Raw genomic sequence first — 21,651 nt, 5'->3', positions numbered from 1 at the left:
TAATTGTTTCAAGTACTCTAGACTTCTTCAAAAATCCAGAACCTCTATGCGGTACACAGTATCTATAATGATTGATATATATAATCAAATTAAAAACTCCTGTCAAATATTTATGTACATATTATAAGCATGAAAAACCATCACACATTTCTAATATCTCTTTTGGTATATTGTCATGTTAATAAAACGTTATATATTGTCTTTGTATCAAAAAGCATTGATCTCAAATGGTCTATAGCAGAGCAAAAAATCAAGGAGAAAATCAACATTCACCAGTTGTCTCTATTAGGAAAAGCAGAAAACCCAAGAGACCTTAATCAAAGAAAGAATCAAAAATCATTTTTATACTAAAAATCTAATTCCATAGTAAAATAATTTGCCCACTCAATATATTAGCAGAGTGGTACATACATATCATGACAAACATCCGTGACGCGTCACTTATTAGTTAACGTGCTAGACGCTATTATATGTCTAGATATCGGTCAGCATTAGAGTATAACAAAGTAGTTTAATAAGAATAGTACCGTTGCTCAAGTATGAATCTTAATCACAATGAAAATAGACTAGTTCAACACCGCACTATATCGATTCAGCGGCGGACATCTTTGAGTGACATGAAAATATGGCACTTCAATGTGAAACAATTTCATATACAAATATGGTTTAGTCCATGAATTAAATACACAAATCATGGCATATTTTTTATATATTTTTAAAAAAAAGGGGGAATGGTATCCACATAACATGTCAAATATCTTTGACGCGTCACTACTTAACTTCCATACTAGACGCTATTACATGTCTATGTATCATTCAGCAATGAGGTATCTAAGTATGAATAACATCGTTTCTCAAACATGAGATTTGTTCACAACGGAAATAGACTGATGCAGTACCGTACTATATTGAATCCGCGGCAGACATCTTTGAGTTGCGCCAATATAGGACACAGCAATGTAAAACATAACCTTTATTCACTACGGAAATGTACTGGTACAACGCCGCACTATGTCTAATCTGAGGCGGACATCTTTAAATTGCGCCAACCTATGACATAACAATGTAAACCATACGAGTATCAGTGACCTCATGGTATACGGACATTTAATATCGTCTGCATTTCGATACAATTTTTTTAAAAAGAACTGTCAATAAACCAGAATTTACAAAGTTGCTTCTATATACTAAAATTAGAAAGGGGAACAGAACATAAACTGCATGGACATTATTGTCCATTGCGAGACACGATGGCAACCGCACATAGATTAAACTCACCCAGAATGGCATGGTAGCCCAAGATGTACGTCCTTCGTGTTGTCGATGCGAAGACGAGCATTTACAGCCACGTCTTTTTAAGCTCCCTGCCCGGAAATGTCAATTACCAGTAATTCGAAAACGGACAACACGAGGAATTGAAGTCAAAGAACACCGCAAACTGATCCCAGTATCGCGGCCATCTTTGACACGATAACGCGCTCACATATGCGTATATCATGATTTATATATTCGCAAAGTTATGTCTTTAGCACCAATGTATAGAGATTAATAATTTAAATTACTAGTCTCAATCTGCATGATTCTTTATATATGTTGCTTGAATATTGTGGGTAAGACAGCATATTCTCCTTGTAGTATTAATAGTTCTTTATTACTAACCAAGCATAATGAGACTTTCTAGAGATGCCTGATATAGATAAATCAATATGCTTTAAGTTTGAAAGCAGCATTGTTCATACGATATTTTCAATACAAGAGTAGGCGCATTTAAAAACGCGCCATGTATATCTTAATTTATTTTGGTCAAAACGGCGGCCATCTTTGAGTGTATATGTGGAAAATGTTTTTCCCTGAAAGAGCCCAGATAGTTTCAGGGTTTTAATTTGTCTTTACTGTGACGATTTGTTATCATTAATAATATATTTTATGGGCAAGTATTTTATCATCATTTCTTTGAGACGATTTCATATCAAAGAGAGACGTAGTCGTTAGACCAGTATAAGGTCTATATATGAAAAGTGCGAAATCGTACAGAGATCAGAAGAAACACAGTCATTACATTAATTTGTGAATAAAAATTAAAGAGGAGGACGTATCATGTTTCACTTTAAAAATCATGGTATTAAACAATGCCCAAAAGGACAAATGTATATAGGAACAAGAGCACAGGTCTCATCACTAGGTGTTCTCATGTATTGGTCATATAAGTCATAGATAGAATTTCAGACTTACAGCCCTTACAAAAATAAATGTGAATATAAATATAAACCGCTGCAGTGTTCAACAGAGGATGCAGCTAATTTATATTTACAAAAAATGATGTAACTCAGTATTAACATTCAGCCCAAATCTTACGGTCCTAAGACGGCATATCCATGATGCTTCTCGTTGCCTCAAAATCATCTCCCTGTCTCCTCCCCGTTCTGGTGCCTTAACATGGTCAATGCCAAAGAAGGTGAAGTTCTTATCCTCAGGATGTTCACAATGTATATGCATAGCTATTGGATACTTCACATCAATATTTCTTATTGCTCTGGCATGTTCTTGTATCCGCAATTTGAGGCTGCGGATACTGCTGCCGATATATTTCTTTTTACAGGCGCATATAACCATATATACTGTGAATGTTGTGTTGCAATTAATAAAATGATTAATTGAAAACTCCCTGGACTGGCTACCCATAAACATTTTGATCTTATTAACACCAAATCTGATCTGATCTGTTGTGCAAACTAGAGGACTTTAATTGGGATTATGACAACTTATTATTTGTGTCTATGGATGTTGAAAGTTTATATACTTGTATTCACATCCAAGACGGTATGAGAGCTCTCAAATACTTTCTTTTTAAACGGGGAGCACAACATTTGGAACATACTGACGTGCTGAATAACACAACTCATTGGATAAATGAAATGGTCAATTGCCGAACAAAAAATGTGGTATACCTTCTAATTTGTCCCTGTCAAAAGGGATATGTAGGTGAGACAAGTAGGGAGATGCGTTCTCGCCTTACAGAGCACAGGTCGGCCTTAAAAAATGGCAAAAAGAATGCCCCTCTGGTCGATCATTGGCAAGAAATGAAACACAAGGAAGATGATCTCAAATGGTTCATTCTTGAAAAAATAAAAATTTCAGCGAGAGGCGGCGACATGGACAAAAGACGAAAACAAAGAGAACAATTTTTCATGTCTAAATTCAAGACCTACTACCAGGGCCTCAATAATAGAGAAGAGTGGGAAAGAATTGTTAGGTAAACTGATTTACATTATTTACAACATTAATTGTTGTCCTTGTTTTTAGAGGGCCTGTCATTCTGATCCCTTAGTCCTATACCCCTTTACACCTATATGGTACCACATACTCACCTTTAAACTTACTTTAGTTATATGGAAATTCGATCCATGAGCCCCACTAATTTCCAGTAATCGCAATCACGAATGCTAATGTTAGCAGCACGTAAAACATCTTATTGCGATCAATGGGAATGTAGAACATGAAGCATTCCCATAGATTGTATGCAAATAGAAGAAATTAATATAGATATAACTCCATTCTATAAAAATCAATATTCATTGTAAGGTTCTCTGTAAACTCGACGTGGCGGCTGAGATTCAATAAAGTTTTTTTTGAGTCTCTATCGAAAAAAATTGTGCTAGAAACTAGCGAGATGGCTGCACGGTATGGATACATGTGAATACAATGAATATATGACAGTTGATACGGCCGCAGCGTCTTAGGTTTTATAAAGTTGGCCTTGATGTCATTTATTATATATAAAAAATAGAACCTGTGCGGCACGAAAATATGCAAATTAAGTAATGCAGACATAGCGGACGTCAAAACTACCAAAATGGCCGCAGTATACGTACATACGTAATTAAGCTATTGCCGGAAACGTAAATACGTATAAAAAGGAAGGACAACAGAATCTCAGTAGGTGAGCCAGACCAGAGATACCGATATGAGGTGACGCTACGCTCCTTGAAAGGTAAGAACCCGTGGTACTACCAGATATAGTGTAAAAAACAGGGGGTAAATATAGTCTGTTTTCTAATAGGAACTAGTTATGACACAGCGTCACGTTATAACGCACAGCGCTCGAAGAATATTAGTCGGGGCATCAAGCTTTCCTTATGAGTGAGCATGGCGCTCATTCAAATGTCGTGCGTTTTGGTGGCTGCGATATATAACCATCAGAGGCGACACCACCAAATTTATTACAATAAGGGGTTAATACTCTCTATTTGCTGACAGGTATAACTTATTTCATAACAGCGCGTTATGACGCTCAGCGCACAAATAATGTCAGTCGGGGTACCTTGTACTTCCTACAAGTGAGCACGGCGCTTTTTAAGTTAGTTTGATATACAGAGTTTAACCATCCGACAACGCATATGGCGTATATCCTAAATTGTAATGATATCTACAATGGCTCCATTAGTTACAATTTCCAGCATTTCATCATTTAGAGCGGTCTTTCCCTTCAACTTTTAGAAATCGTTTCCGCAAAAAAGAAACACGAAGGTTAGATCTACAGACACCTTGGTGCTCAGCGGAACAATCGGTCATTCTGCGCATACAGAGAAAAGATATCAATGAATAGACCGTTGTTGAAATTTTAGGTAAGCAAATTAATATGCAATAAAATTAGTAGTTATCAGAGTACACTATCTACTTTTTGATATTAATTAGGTCATATTGAATTTGTGTCTATACAGAATTAATTGAACCTGAACACGATAATCTACCTGTAACTCTAACAAGCGGCTTTAAGAAAAGACATCCGCTCTATTAGGGTGAGTAGCACTCATTCACTGGTTGACATAACATTTCTCTTAGAATAAATAACTCTGTAACCAATGGAGAAATAGAGACAACTAAGTAATAATTTCAATGTTATTTGACACTAGATTGAAATACGGTGGATCAAGTTAGTCACGCCGCCTTAATTAATTAAAGACTACGATCCAGAGTCAAAAGTTTTTTGTAAGTATATAAACAACAACTTAAAAACAAAAGAGACATATTTGAAGGAGATGTTCCATGACATAAAAATATATATGTATATTCTTTAAATTAGATTGGAGCGTGATGTACTGAGCCAACACGCTATTCTGGTCACTTAAGGACTACTTCTAAATGGTCCTAACTGCATGTGAGTATATGCCTATATATCATTTTGACCCATTTCCAGCAATAACAGAATTAAATAACAATCTAATTTAGAAATTAATTGTTGTGGGGGAGGATTTAGTCATTTAAAATATACCCCTGACATAATGTAATGATTTGCAGGCCCTTCATCAAAACTGATAATACCATACCTGAGTAATTTAACATATTGATGGGCAATAACAAGATAGGCCGTATATAGGTCTTAGAATTGTAAGGCTGGGATAATCTCTGGTACCGTCCATTATCAACAGACCCTGTATTATTCTAGAATTCTTCCTAAAATTCTATCGAGACTAATAGTCATCCAAAGTCAAGTGTGTCGAACCAAAGATGGGGTTGAACACCATAAGTATATGTATGTATTGTAATTATATACATTCTCTTTTTATAGATTGTTTTAACTTGATAGAGAGAGCTGCTTTTAATTCATTGGTCCTGAAGAAGGTGTTACAAATCATATCTTACACCGAAACGCGTCGACAAGAGGACAAAACCATATTTGTGTCTGTATATTAATTTTAAATGTGTGCAATGCATTACCAATCTCTATATTGAATGTTTTTATAAAATGTTTTTGCTTTAATTATGTGCAATTAATGATTTTATCTGTCATTGAGAGTTATTTTTCATACATGATTGTTGTTTTTTGTAGAAGATTTACCCTACTGTATTCTGATAATTGTGGATAAATTATTGTAATATAAATTTGAGATACAGAACAATTTTCAAATCAAATAAAAAAACAATAGACTTTATCGTTGTTGTTTCTAGTCTTATGGACTCCTTATCTTTGGTTCAATATACATTGATCTGTAACTTGTAGTTGGAGACTTGTGAGCAAATCCATGAGGGAAATTTGACAGTTTTTAAACGTTGTTACGTACCCGGTCCCTTCTGGTTAAGCCTGGGAAACTCTCTACTTGTTTTTGGTTTATACAGCTCTTGTAGCTGGAGAGTCGATTTTGAGGATAATGGACACTCTTCGTACATTTGGGTTTTCGGAAGACCAATTTAATAAAATAATTAACGGTACTTCTAAGACTATAAACACTGTAACCCTGACAAAAGGAGATGATGAGAAATGGAACAATTTATGGAATCTAAAGAAAAAAATGATTCGTACCGAACTCCACTCTGACTTTTTGATAGAGTATTGCAAAAAGGGCATAATCCCTAAAGGGTTACAAATTAAAAACGAACCCGGATTATTTGTAAAAAATGAAAAATTCAAAGAAAACTGGACCCTAATAGCCAATCGCTGTAGTCGCGATTGGATGCTGTTAATAATCGAAACAGCCCAAGAAATTATTATAATTGAAAGGGAAGAAATAGAAACCCTGGAAAAACAACTAAAAGAAAATACAGCCCTAGAGGATGCCAAACGTAAACTGGAAGAAATCCAGGAAGATATAACCGGCTATAGGGACTACTTAATAAATAAGAAATCCAATAAACTACGTAAGGATATTGCTAAATTCAATACAGAGCTGATATATCCATACTTACAAAAAGATTACTATGACCAGCCGATACCTACAGGGTATGGACCTAGAAATCAGTATAATAAGAATCAATTTTTTAAAAAAACAGTCACCTTCTCAGATACCTCTTACAATAGCTCTGATTCAGAGGGAGAGAGAAACTCTGATACTAGACCAAGAAATGATTCTAGAGAGGAAGGAGCAGGTGGAAGCCGGGATTACCCGGTTTTTTTAGGGCAACAACAACGGCGACACCCCCAAACATTCAGAACGAGAGGCAGGGGCCGTTCTGGGAATCAGCAAAGGGAAACAGGACAGAGGAGACCCTACATGCGGACTCGCAGCCAGAAAATTTGGGACCAATAACGGGTTCCCTTAAAGCCCCAATTATTAATCTCTCTAGCAGGGTACTAACAACAGATGAAATTTCCACTTTAGAAAAGGGTCTAGGTTTTGCGCCCAGCGCGCCAGCATGCAAATACACAATGGAGAAAGATATACGTGACCTTTTTAGAAAAATTAGAATAAAAAAATTCTTTGAAAATAAGGAACCCAGGCCCACTCAAAATAGATCTGGATTGAAATCCCAGTCCACATGGACACCCACAATTGGGATGGTGAGCCAAGAAGTGGACACTTTTGAAAAAGTCATCACTAGAGGGCTAGAAGCCATGTTTGACAAAAGACATTGGACGGATAGAAATCTAACGAAAAGCCAAACAACTGCCCTTAAGAACCTTCATGACTGTGACTCCATCACGATCAAACCTGGCGACAAGGGCGGTAGTATAGTGGTCTTTGACACGACTGATTACAACAGGAGAATACAAAAGCTATTGGATGTACCGTTACATTACAGGAAATCCAATGCAGATGAATGGCTTAAATTGAAAGACAAGGTCAGCAATCTCTTGAGATTGGCGAAGGAAGACGGTGTAATCTGCGAAGATGAATTTCGCTTCCTACATAACGAGCACCCATTGATTCCAGCCATTTATGGCCTCCCTAAGGTCCATAAAAACATCAATGACCCCCCTATGCGACCCATTGTATCAGGGATTAATTCCATCACAGAACCACTGAGCAAATATGTAGATAAATTTATAAGCCCCCTTGTTAAAAAGCTTCGATCATACATAAAAGACACAACTGATATGATTTCAAAGGTAGAAGGACTAAGTTTCAATCCAGAGACTCAATGGTTGGTGTGTTTGGACATTGAGTCCCTATACACCAACATACCCCAACATGATACAGTAGAGATGATAAAGGAAATACTCAGTGAAGAAGGACGAGATCTTTCGCCCCTGGAAGTGTTCATTGTTGAATGCATAGAAATCATCCTTATGAATAACATCTTTCTATTCATTAATACATACTATTGTCAAATCAAAGGCACCAGTATGGGAGCCACATGTGCTCCCAGCCTGGCTTGTCTTTACGTGGGCAAATTTGAGGACCGACACATCTATAATGAAGTCGCTCCTTATTTTGAAAACATCAAACAGTGGTCCAGATTTATAGATGATGTGTTCTTTATCTGGCAAGGAGATGAGGTAGAACTGGTTTCTTTTCTAGATTGGCTCAATTGTGGTGATGTCAATTTAAAATTTACAGGAAATAGAAGTAAAGAATCAGTAGATTTTTTGGACATTACCATAAAGGTAAAGGAAGATAAACTAAAAGTAGAACTCTACACTAAACCATCAGATAGGAATACATTACTACACCATACAAGTTATCATCCCAAATGCCAGAAGGACAGCATTCCGTTTAGTCAGTTTTTAAGGATCAGACGAAATTGCAGTGAAAACAAAGATTTCGAATTTCATGCGCTGGCTTTGCAACAAAAACTCCTAAATCGAGGATATCCCAAACGACTCATCAAAGAAGCGCACAAAAGAGCGAAATACTATAATAGGGACAGCATTTTTGAACCCAATGATAGGCCCCAAAAAGCCCTACAAGAAATTGTCATGGTGACTAATTTTAATGGCTTGAGCAATAAACTTAAAAATTTGATAAACAAAAATTGGTATTTATTGAATAAACCAGGCCAGTGTCCACTCAATAAACCTATTTTTTCCTATAGAAGGAATAAAACGATTCGGAATGAGCTAGTAAGAACCTTCAGTGAACCGAAAATGAGTATACAAACCAGTATCCATGATGGAATGAAGCTGAAAGGCAATTTCCCGTGCAGTTCATGTACACATTGTAAAACCATTGTAAAAGAACAAAAGATCGTGCTGAATAACACAACTCATTGGATAAATGAAATGGTCAATTGCCGAACAAAAAATGTGGTATACCTTCTAATTTGTCCCTGTCAAAAGGGATATGTAGGTGAGACAAGTAGGGAGATGCGTTCTCGCCTTACAGAGCACAGGTCGGCCTTGAAAAATGGCAAAAAGAATGCCCCTCTGGTCGATCATTGGCAAGAAATGAAACACAAGGAAGATGATCTCAAATGGTTCATTCTTGAAAAAATAAAAATTTCAGCGAGAGGCGGCGACATGGACAAAAGACGAAAACAAAGAGAACAATTTTTCATGTCTAAATTCAAGACCTACTACCAGGGCCTCAATAATAGAGAAGAGTGGGAAAGAATTGTTAGGTAAACTGATTTACATTATTTACAACATTAATTGTTGTCCTTGTTTTTAGAGGGCCTGTCATTCTGATCCCTTAGTCCTATACCCCTTTACACCTATATGGTACCACATACTCACCTTTAAACTTACTTTAGTTATATGGAAATTCGATCCATGAGCCCCACTAATTTCCAGTAATCGCAATCACGAATGCTAATGTTAGCAGCACGTAAAACATCTTATTGCGATCAATGGGAATGTAGAACATGAAGCATTCCCATAGATTGTATGCAAATAGAAGAAATTAATATAGATATAACTCCATTCTATAAAAATCAATATTCATTGTAAGGTTCTCTGTAAACTCGACGTGGCGGCTGAGATTCAATAAAGTTTTTTTTGAGTCTCTATCGAAAAAAATAGTGCTAGAAACTAGCGAGATGGCTGCACGGTATGGATACATGTGAATACAATGAATATATGACAGTTGATGCGGCCGCAGCGTCTTAGGTTTTATAAAGTTGGCCTTGATGTCATTTATTATATATAAAAAATAGAACCTGTGCGGCACGAAAATATGCAAATTAAGTAATGCAGACATAGCGGACGTCAAAACTACCAAAATGGCCGCAGTATACGTACATACATAATTAAGCTATTGCCGGAAACGTAAATACGTATAAAAAGGAAGGACAACAGAATCTCAGTAGGTGAGCCAGACCAGAGATACCGATATGAGGTGACGCTACGCTCCTTGAAAGGTAAGAACCCGTGGTACTACCAGATATAGTGTAAAAAACAGGGGGTAAATATAGTCTGTTTTCTAATAGGAACTAGTTATGACACAGCGTCACGTTATAACGCACAGCGCTCGAAGAATATTAGTCGGGGCATCAAGCTTTCCTTATGAGTGAGCATGGCGCTCATTCAAATGTCGTGCGTTTTGGTGGCTGCGATATATAACCATCAGAGGCGACACCACCAAATTTATTACAATAAGGGGTTAATACTCTCTATTTGCTGACAGGTATAACTTATTTCATAACAGCGCGTTATGACGCTCAGCGCACAAATAATGTCAGTCGGGGTACCTTGTACTTCCTACAAGTGAGCACGGCGCTTTTTAAGTTAGTTTGATATACAGAGTTTAACCATCCGACAACGCATATGGCGTATATCCTAAATTGTAATGATATCTACAATGGCTCCATTAGTTACAATTTCCAGCATTTCATCATTTAGAGCGGTCTTTCCCTTCAACTTTTAGAAATCGTTTCCGCAAAAAAGAAACACGAAGGTTAGATCTACAGACACCTTGGTGCTCAGCGAAACAATCGGTCATTCTGCGCATACAGAGAAAAGATATCAATGAATAGACCGTTGTTGAAATTTTAGGTAAGCAAATTAATATGCAATAAAATTAGTAGTTATCAGAGTACACTATCTACTTTTTGATATTAATTAGGTCATATTGAATTTGTGTCTATACAGAATTAATTGAACCTGAACACGATAATCTACCTGTAACTCTAACAAGCGGCTTTAAGAAAAGACATCCGCTCTATTAGGGTGAGTAGCACTCATTCACTGGTTGACATAACATTTCTCTTAGAATAAATAACTCTGTAACCAATGGAGAAATAGAGACAACTAAGTAATAATTTCAATGTTATTTGACACTAGATTGAAATACGGTGGATCAAGTTAGTCACGCCGCCTTAATTAATTAAAGACTACGATCCAGAGTCAAAAAATTTTTGTAAGTATATAAACAACAACTTAAAAACAAAAGAGACATATTTGAAGGAGATGTTCCATGACATAAAAATATATATGTATATTCTTTAAATTAGATTGGAGCGTGATGTACTGAGCCAACACGCTATTCTGGTCACTTAAGGACTACTTCTAAATGGTCCTAACTGCATGTGAGTATATGCCTATATATCATTTTGACCCATTTCCAGCAATAACAGAATTAAATAACAATCTAATTTAGAAATTAATTGTTGTGGGGGAGGATTTGTCATTTAAAATATACCCCTGACATAATGTAATGATTTGCAGGCCCTTCATCAAAACTGATAATACCATACCTGAGTAATTTAACATATTGATGGGCAATAACAAGATAGGCCGTATATAGGTCTTAGAATTGTGAGGCTGGGATAATCTCTGGTACCGTCCATTATCAACAGACCCTGTATTATTCTAGAATTCTTCCTAAAATTCTATCGAGACTAATAGTCATCCAAAGTCAAGTGTGTCGAACCAAAGATGGGGTTGAACACCATAAGTATATGTATGTATTGTAATTATATACATTCTCTTTTTATAGATTGTTTTAACTTGATAGAGAGAGCTGCTTTTAATTCATTGGTCCTGAAGAAGGTGTTACAAATCATATCTTACACCGAAACGCGTCGACAAGAGGACAAAACCATATTTGTGTCTGTATATTAATTTTAAATGTGTGCAATGCATTACCAATCTCTATATTGAATGTTTTTATAAAATGTTTTTGCTTTAATTATGTGCAATTAATGATTTTATCTGTCATTGAGAGTTATTTTTCATACATGATTGTTGTTTTTTGTAGAAGATTTACCCTACTGTATTCTGATAATTGTGGATAAATTATTGTAATATAAATTTGAGATACAGAACAATTTTCAAATCAAATAAAAAAACAATAGACTTTATCGTTGTTGTGTTTAGTCTTATGGACTCCTTATCTTTGGTTCAATATACATTGATCTGTAACTTGTAGTTGGAGACTTGTGAGCAAATCCATGAGGGAAATTTGACAGTTTTTAAGCGTTTTTAAATGCGCCTACTCTTGTATTGAAAATATCGTATGAACAATGCTGCTTTCAAACTTAAAGCATATTGATTTATCTATATCAGGCATCTCTAGAAAGTCTCATTATGCTTGGTTAGTAATAAAGAACTATTAATACTACAAGGAGAATATGCTGTCTTACCCACAATATTCAAGCAACATATATAAAGAATCATGCAGATTGAGACTAGTAATTTGAATTATTAATCTCTATACATTGGTGCTAAAGACATAACTTTGCGAATATATAAATCATGATATACGCATATGTGAGCGCGTTATCGTGTCAAAGATGGCCGCGATACTGGGATCAGTTTGCGGTGTTCTTTGACTTCAATTCCTCGTGTTGTCCGTTTTCGAATTACTGGTAATTGACATTTCCGGGCGGGGAGCTTAAAAAGACGTGGCTGTAAATGCTCGTCTTCGCATCGAGAACACGAAGGACGTACATCTTGGGCTACCATGCCATTCTGGGTGAGTTTAATCTATGTGCGGTTGCCATCGTGTCTCGCAATGGACAATAATGTCCATGCAGTTTATGTTCTGTTCCCCTTTCTAATTTTAGTATATAGAAGCAACTTTGTAAATTCTGGTTTATTGACAGTTCTTTTTAAAAAAATTGTATCGAAATGCAGACGATATTAAATGTCCGTATACCATGAGGTCACTGATACTCGTATGGTTTACATTGTTATGTCATAGGTTGGCGCAATTTAAAGATGTCCGCCTCAGATTAGACATAGTGCGGCGTTGTACCAGTACATTTCCGTAGTGAATAAAGGTTATGTTTTACATTGCTGTGTCCTATATTGGCGCAACTCAAAGATGTCTGCCGCGGATTCAATATAGTACGGTACTGCATCAGTCTATTTCCGTTGTGAACAAATCTCATGTTTGAGAAACGATGTTATTCATACTTAGATACCTCATTGCTGAATGATACATAGACATGTAATAGCGTCTAATATGGAAGTTAAGTAGTGACGCGTCAAAGATATTTGACATGTTATGTGGATACCATTCCCCCTTTTTTTTTAAAATATATAAAAAATATGCCATGATTTGTGTATTTAATTCATGGACTAAACCATATTTGTATATGAAATTGTTTCACATTGAAGTGCCATATTTTCATGTCACTCAAAGATGTCCGCCGCTGAATCGATATAGTGCGGTGTTGAACTAGTCTATTTTCATTGTGATTAAGATTCATACTTGAGCAACGGTACTATTCTTATTAAACTACTTTGTTATACTCTAATGCTGACCGATATCTAGACATATAACAGCGTCTAGCACGTTAACTAATAAGTGACGCGTCACGGATGTTTGTCATGATATGTATGTACCACTCTGCTAATATATTGAGTGGGCAAATTATTTTACTATGGAATTAGATTTTTAGTATAAAAATGATTTTTGATTCTTTCTTTGATTAAGGTCTCTTGGGTTTTCTGCTTTTCCTAATAGAGACAACTGGTGAATGTTGATTTTCTCCTTGATTTTTTGCTCTGCTATAGACCATTTGAGATCAATGCTTTTTGATACAAAGACAATATATAACGTTTTATTAACATGACAATATACCAAAAGAGATATTAGAAATGTGTGATGGTTTTTCATGCTTATAATATGTACATAAATATTTGACAGGAGTTTTTAATTTGATTATATATATCAATCATTATAGATACTGTGTACCGCATAGAGGTTCTGGATTTTTGAAGAAGTCTAGAGTACTTGAAACAATTAGAATTTGACGAGATCACGCAATATTTTACTGCCAAGGTATGCCTTTAACCATTTGCACATATACTTTTTTCTATCTTTGTCTTTGATAAATTGTTAGATGGAATCAAAAAAATAATTTATGACTCAAGGTGTAATTATTAAATCATGACCCTCATATTAGAAATATGGATTATTTGTGATCCTGAATGTGTTGCATTTGTCTTTGTATGTGAAAGATGTCAAAATTTGGATTTGTAATATATATCTTTTGTATTTTAATCTGAATAGCCCTGAAGAAGTCTCGATGTGAGACGAAACGCGTTGGCTATGATCTTTGGCTTCTTGAAAATAAAGAAAACATTTTAAAGAAAAATAAAGAAGAAATTTATTTTATCAAGAAATGAAGACTTTGGAATAATTTATTCTTTGGTGTGAATCCTGAACTTGGAATAACAAATGTACATTATATAGCGCTGAACCCTCTGTGTATCTTGTGTTTATAATAGGACTTGTTCCCAAATAAGGAGTATAGAGGGGAGTACTCCTTGGTTCTGTGCGCTATCGTGTGGACTTAAAGACACTTGTCATCTGCTGGGTGCGGATTTCTATAGCCTCTGCCCTCTTCTTTTGTGTTTATATAAACAACAAACCATGCACTTTTAGAAAGTGAAACCATCTAATAGGCACTTAGAATGGGTTTGACGAAAGATGGACCTTTACCTATGAAGTGGCAGGCAGCAGACTATTCTTACACATGGTGGGCAAGTAAATGTTGTCACTCATTGACGCCTTAAGGCTCTTACTCGTCCTCAGTTAGGTCCCAAAGTAACCAGTTACTCTTAAAACCCTAAAGCTTATTTCCATTGGTGGGTTCAATTAGGCTCTTACTCACACTTGGATCCGTGAGACTCCTTTTTGTAGTGAGGTCACCAGAGGTCACTACTCCCTCATGTGCCTTTGGAATTCTTATCACCCTAAGGTCCCCTGATAGCCCAGTTCAGCCTTAGGCCTTGTAGCACTTGCTCACTCAGTACTGGATGTTCCGGTTCATCGTCAGTTTGTTAAGGACTGTGTCTGCCATGAGGTTTCCTGTGGCTTTTATTTAGCCTCAGGTCCACTGTTGCTCTGGTCACTGAAATGCCCTGAGGCTTCCACTCACCACCAGAACTTCAACGCTTCTGCTCAACCACAAGTCCCATGGGCTTCTCCTCATGCTCAACATCCCCAGCAAGACAATGCTCAATTTAATTCCTAAAGGTTCTTGCTCAAATCCAATTGCTTGATCTCCTGCTGACTCTCATTTTCCTATCTTTCCTGATCATTCTCAGTTCCCAGTGCTCATACTTATACAGGTCCAGAGCTGTGTTTTCAAGACTGAATAGCTATGGTAAAGCTGCTTGTGTATCTTAAAGACATTTAAGGGTTGAGGTCCATTGACAGAGGTGTATGTGCATGCTGAATATGGTTAAGTTGCAAAGGCAGAGCTGAATTAACACAGGAAATGTGCAGGTCAATGTTGGTGTACACTGGCACAATTGTGTAAACACAGGATACAAACTGGTCAGTAATGAGGTTGACTGGCAGAGGTGTATATGCAAATGGATGTTTTATGTCAGTGGACACTGGCACAGTTGGGGATGCATGTTGAATCTAACTGCAGGCCATGTGCACAGGCATGTTAGAGATTAAGGATCCAAGTCAATATAAATGTATGAGGATTAGTGCCAATACTGTAATTTGTATCTATAGCATTTGCTCAAATTCCTCAATGAAAACTAATCATGTTTCAAAACCCTCTAAAAAGGATATGATAATAACTAGGAAATAATCTTAATACTCTAATATTTTTGATTGATACATAACTCTGCCAAAACTCCTTGGGTGCCTCATAATTAGCATCGGTACTCAGGATGACCGCAAGTAGTTATACCTAAACCTGCCTGTAAGAGAATGGATAGAGTGATTGATTTGGCACAGCATTTCACTGTCTCCACATGTGATGAGTCAGGGCCGAAGATTTGCTAAGAGCAATTACAAAATAAATTGGCTTTTGGACGAAATCATTTTTAATATTATAACACCCTGTATACTTAAACTGAGGTCTACAAAAAAGAACAAAGGGATGAACATACCCCAATTAAAGAACTGCAATATACGTTATCTCCGAGATCTCCCACTATATTGTCACTCTGACACACCTCCTATTGCAGTTTAGATAGATGAGTTGTGGGGGTACTGCAGAGAGGTTAGCAGGAAACAAAATAGACCCCCATCACAATTTGGAATCACACTCTGGGCCCAATTTATTTTCAGACAGATGGACTATTATCCTTTGGACCTTTATGGCCAACAACTCCGCCTAACAGATTTATAAATGACCACATTTCTGGCGGTCATTTAATAAGGCATTGGCAGGAACCGCCCTCATAGCGGTTCCTGTCAATGCATTTAATGTATCCTACAGGGTTGTGCTGGAAGGATGCACCCTTAAAGCAAACAGTATTCTTTTCTTTAAAAAAACAAAACTAAAACAGGATTTTCTTTTTGAAAAGAAAAAAACGTAATCCTCCCCTTGCCATGGGAGGCTTCTCCCATGGCAGGGGGAGCAATATAATGTTTTACTGGTCTGGCGGAAAGGAACAGTAAAGAAATGACTAAATATCCGCCCTTCCAAATGGGCAGGCAGACATGTAGCCATGACCCCCCAGTGCTATCAGAGGGGATTAATTACAGTTGATACTGAGTAATCCTAATGTCTGCTCAGATGTAAATGTGGTAGGCAGACCACTATACTGGCCGCAAGGGAACTTTGTCACTGTTGCGATGGAGTACCCTCTTTGGCAATATATCTATCATGTCCTTAGTCTCAAACTGAAAGGAGTCCCTCAATCTCTGCGGCAAGGGCATGATACAATCATGCCAATCCCAGCTTCAGCTCTTGTCTTGTCCAAAGTGACAATACCTAGTTGTTGTCCATCCAAAGTTATACAAGCTCCTTTTTTCTTCATTTGTGGGAAGGTCTTTGCTTCTTCCATCCATGTCAAACAAAGGGATTTACCCTCAGGGGTTATCTGCAGCTTGGCAGGATGCCAAAGAGATGTCCCCGGACCTAACCCATGGAGCTTCTTTGTGATGGCCTGCAATCTCAGTCACCTTTTCAGGGTGGGTCATCTGTAATTCGTAAAAATCAAAATTGGGTCAACATCCATGGAAGTTGCCTTGCTGCTGAATACCCTTCAAAAATATGTTCTCTTTTGCATGGGCTACAACGTTCTGCTATGACAGTTCCACTGGAGCCCTTAGTACTTCTTGTTTTCTTCATGGAGAGTTGGTACTCCTTTATGACTGTAACTCTAGGTCCATCCTCCACTTGAAGGCCTTCTGAATTGACAATCCTCTCAATTCTAGTCATTATAGTTTCCTCACCAGTCACGTTTCTTGAAACTTTCGGAAGTTGGATGATGGCTGCACAGATCTAGTCTGCCACGCGTTCAATTTGTGACTCCATGCAATCTAGAACTAGAACAGCACAGTCCTTGAATCCCCTGAGCTCTTCGTTATCAACGGCAGCACTGACACAGAAGCCTCTAGGATGCCAATCCTCACCTTCTCATCCTGCATTATCTCCTATGTTTAGTGCAGCTGCTGCTCAATGCATCCATTGACATTTATATGGTGGTTACATTCTTGCTATTTAATGAGGTTCATTGTACGTCTCTAATGGCTGGCAGGATTAGTATTCACTTCTGGACTCCCACCATCAGCCTCAAGTGCCGCACCCGTCATCTCTCTAACACTGTCCTGCTGTATTGAGGGTATTGTGGGAGAGAAAAAGTCTAATGTATCTTTCTTACTTTTGCTTTGTTTCTTTGGGAGGCATGGTAAGTGCTGTGCTACAGATCTCTCTAAGTGGAGATCTCGCCGGTCTTGACAATGCCTCCAAGATCAGCTATCATGCAGCAGCATCCCTTCACTCTCTCTTGGACACCGCTAACTCTTAAGACCTTTCCCACTCCTCCAGTCCTGAACCACAATGAGCTTCACCCACTGGGAAATGCTGGTTCTTGGCGTGAGTCACTTTTAAATCAGCAAGTCCACAATGGAAGCTCTCCTCTGCACCAGCACTAGCCCAGCACTCTCACTGCTAGGGCGCAGGAATGCTGCTGCCTCAATTTTGATGTCAACAGTTTTATAGAAGCTGTTTTTCTTCTGTTTCCAGCAGGACGGGGGATGATAACCTCACAAGTTAAAATTCTCTAGCACACCTCAGGGATCAGCAGCCAGGGAGAACATCCCCTGTGTGCTCTTGGATCTGCAGTGGCATCGGGGATCCTTGAAAAGAGGGCCCAGGAAGAGCACTGGTCTGTGTGTCTTTCTCCAGTGTTCTGAGACTTGGGCCCCAATATTGATTTTAAAGTACTTTTGGCAAAATGGGATCTTTGAAAATCTGGTATGAATGGAGGAGGGAAATCTCATCCTCAAGCTCATTTCAGGGCTATCTTCCTTTCAGTAAGTCTTCACACTTCACTGTACAGTTTAGTTCATTGTATAGCTGCCCATACCCTTTATTTCATTAAATATATAACTTCATTCAGAGAAAATATTCTAATGTTCACAAATAATTTGGTTATATACCCAAAGATTTGTTAAATGACATATGTGTCAGAGGAACGTCAATTGGAAATGAACATTCCAGTGGAGTAAATATACTTTCAAAGCTCAAAATAATCAATAATTACTAGGAACTCATTTTTAGTTGCTGTTTTACTGTTTTATTATGGCCACTGGGAATCAGGACACCGTACAGACATTGACTTCTTTTAACACTCATCCTGGGCTTTTTGGATGTTCACAGTATTTTTTACTGTACTTAAGAGAGGCCCTCCACTCCAGTGCTCAAAGACCGATAACATGTGCAGCTGTTTTTGTTTTACTTGCTGCTAGCATCACTTGTAAGTGCCAACAAAGTGACTAATGCTAGGGTGTAAATGCAAAAAGATAAAAAGCAGTGTCACTTTCCTTACATACTTGTTTGTATGCCTGGTGACTGCGGGTATTGATATCTGGGCGGCAGAGAAGAACAGCAGAGACTAGTTTATCTCTGCCTGTACCATGGAAGGGACTACGACAAAAATAAACAGAAAAGCTCAATCCCTGGTCCTCACCAACACCCCACCCCACCACTCAGACTCCACTCCTCCTCACTGCCCTAGTCCTCCACCACACAAGTGCTAATGGCTTCACATCAGCAGCTAATTGAGGCCTCTGTCACATCTGGAGGGTGAGCCAGTGGCAGGCCCACCTCGTGCTGTGACAGCCGCGTGTCGTTTTGCTTCTGACAATTAACCAGCATTATTTTATGTATATCGGGTCAGGCTCAATTTATGTATCTTAAGGCTGTGACAACAGCCGTTCATGTTGTGCGCTTGCAGTGAAGACGGTCCAGGCAGGGTGGACTGCTTAGTTCACCAAAAAATGACCTGGCAGCAACAGGCCCATCAGCCGATGGCTGCCCGCCCCATGCCTATCCAATCCTGACCATTTTTTTTTTATTGAAATCCATTTACAACAAATACATTTGAATCCAAATATACATCCATTAAAAATTCATCAATGACATCTGAAAGAGTAATAAATAGCACCAATTAATCAAAAAGCAGCAAATCCAGAAACCAATAAGCAGGGGGATCTAAAAAAAGCATTATAAACCGTCAGATAAAAAACACATAATATCTTGAAACTTATAGCCACTGCCTCAAATTATTACCAATTAAACAAATCGTTAAATTTTGAGTGCCTAAAATATATGTAAAATAGTAAATAAGCTTATAACTTTGTCCAATAAGACTGGTAGAACAACATTAACTATTCTGTACATGTTGAAGTGCCAAACTCTAATATTCATAAAAGTAAGGACAGATTAGAGAAATACGCCAAGATAAATGCTAAATTTCAGAAATCACAGTCAAAATACAGTGCCCAGATCTTCTCAAATTTCTTGAGTCCCCCAATTCGTAATGCATAGGCTCGTTCGCTTCTTTTAACCTGTGCCATATTCCGGACCCATTCATTTTTAGATGGAATAAGATCCGTTTGCCATCTTTGAAGTAGAAGTGATCTGGCGACAGCCATTCCAATATATAACAGTTTAATCAACTTTTCTGGAAACCGGAGGTCTGGGTCTTAGCACAACACTATCAGCTGAGAGTTAAGCCCAATCGTTATTAAACATTCTGTTGCTAAATAATCAAATATATCATTCCAAAATTTCTGGATCAATGGGCAATTTAATATTATATGAGTCCAATTGGCTGAAGGGTGATTGTGGCACCGGAAACACTGCCCCGATTGATTGTGATAAACCTTGGCTACAAAGCTAGGGGTTCTATAAAGTAACCACTTGCTGAAAAATAACATCCTTCGCCAATTTGCCCCTCTTACCAAACTAAAATTTAAGTTATTAACTGTAGACCACATATTTGCTGTAATTTCCAACTCCTCATATTTACCCCATTTTGTTATGGCCTTGGCCTCCAGATCTATCCCCTTAATTGAGGCTAGACATTTTTTCCATTCCCCAGGCTTTTTCGCTACCGTATCTTCCAGAAGTCATGTACTAAATGTTTCTGACCAATGATCTGGAGCAGATCAAGTTTACTAAGAAACTTACTGAGAATATTATATGACCCAAGGAGGAGGAAATCACTGGGGATTAATTGAGACGTTTCACTTATATTCAGCCATCTATCATTCCGAAGAAAGTCGTAGAGATTCCGAAAAATAACCGTGGTCCAATTTTGTATAGTTAAAAACGGATCTCAAATTCCTGCTGACACAATAAGACCAGCTATTGGAGTTGCAAAATTGATTACTGGGATGGAGTACCTTTTAAAAAAAAGCCTGACCTTTATGAAAAAACCAGTGTAGACACTTATATCTTACTAATTTAGGAGATGTAAAAATTGATAATGGGCAGTGGATCTGATTTTCTTTATATATTAAATTAATTAAAAAGTTATTAAAAAGACCCGGATGTGGTCCCTGCTTAAATCTAGACATATAGGGCCATATGTAGGAAGCCTAATACCGGTCGGTAATGGCCGATTTTCGGTAAATATACCGTTACCGACCGGTATTTAGGCTTTTGGTATGTAGGGGGCACATTTCAGGATTCGGTAATTTACCGAATCGGTAAAATTACCGAATCGGTAATTTTACAGATTCGGTAAATACCGAATCCTGAAATGAGATGTAGGGGGAGTGTGTCGTGGGTGTGGGGATTCGTTATTTACCACCAACTAAAAGTTGGTGGTAAATGACGATTAGCTGTGAAAAAGCATTTTTGTGCACTGTGAAGTGTGCAATGTGGCAGACATACATGCCCTTAGGGCATGTATGTGCGCCGCATGTGCACACATGCAGGAATCAGGGGTGCAACAGGGTGTCACTGTGACACCCTGCCACCCTTGATTGTGCTCCCCCCATTACCGAATCGGTATTTACCGATTCGGTAATGGTAACTGGCTTCCCATTGATTCCTATGGGCCTCCTGGCCCATAGGAATCAATAGGAAGCCAGTTACCATTACCGAATTGGTAAATACCGATTCTAAATTACCGACCAATTCCGATTCGGTAATATTTACCGACTGATTACCTACATAGCATTTACCACTTCATAAATACCGAATCGGTAAAATTCGGTATTTATGAAGTGGTAAATGTTAGGCTACCTACATAAGGCCCATAGTGTGCAAAATATGCAAAATAGTATTCCCTCAAATTGGGGAGGGCTAAGCCACCATCTTCCAGTTCATCAAATAAAG

Source organism: Triturus cristatus, chromosome 2_2, assembly GCF_964204655.1.
Source record: "Triturus cristatus chromosome 2_2, aTriCri1.1, whole genome shotgun sequence".
Taxonomy (NCBI): Eukaryota; Metazoa; Chordata; class Amphibia; order Caudata; family Salamandridae; genus Triturus; species Triturus cristatus.
This window is presented reverse-complemented; position numbering follows the sequence as displayed.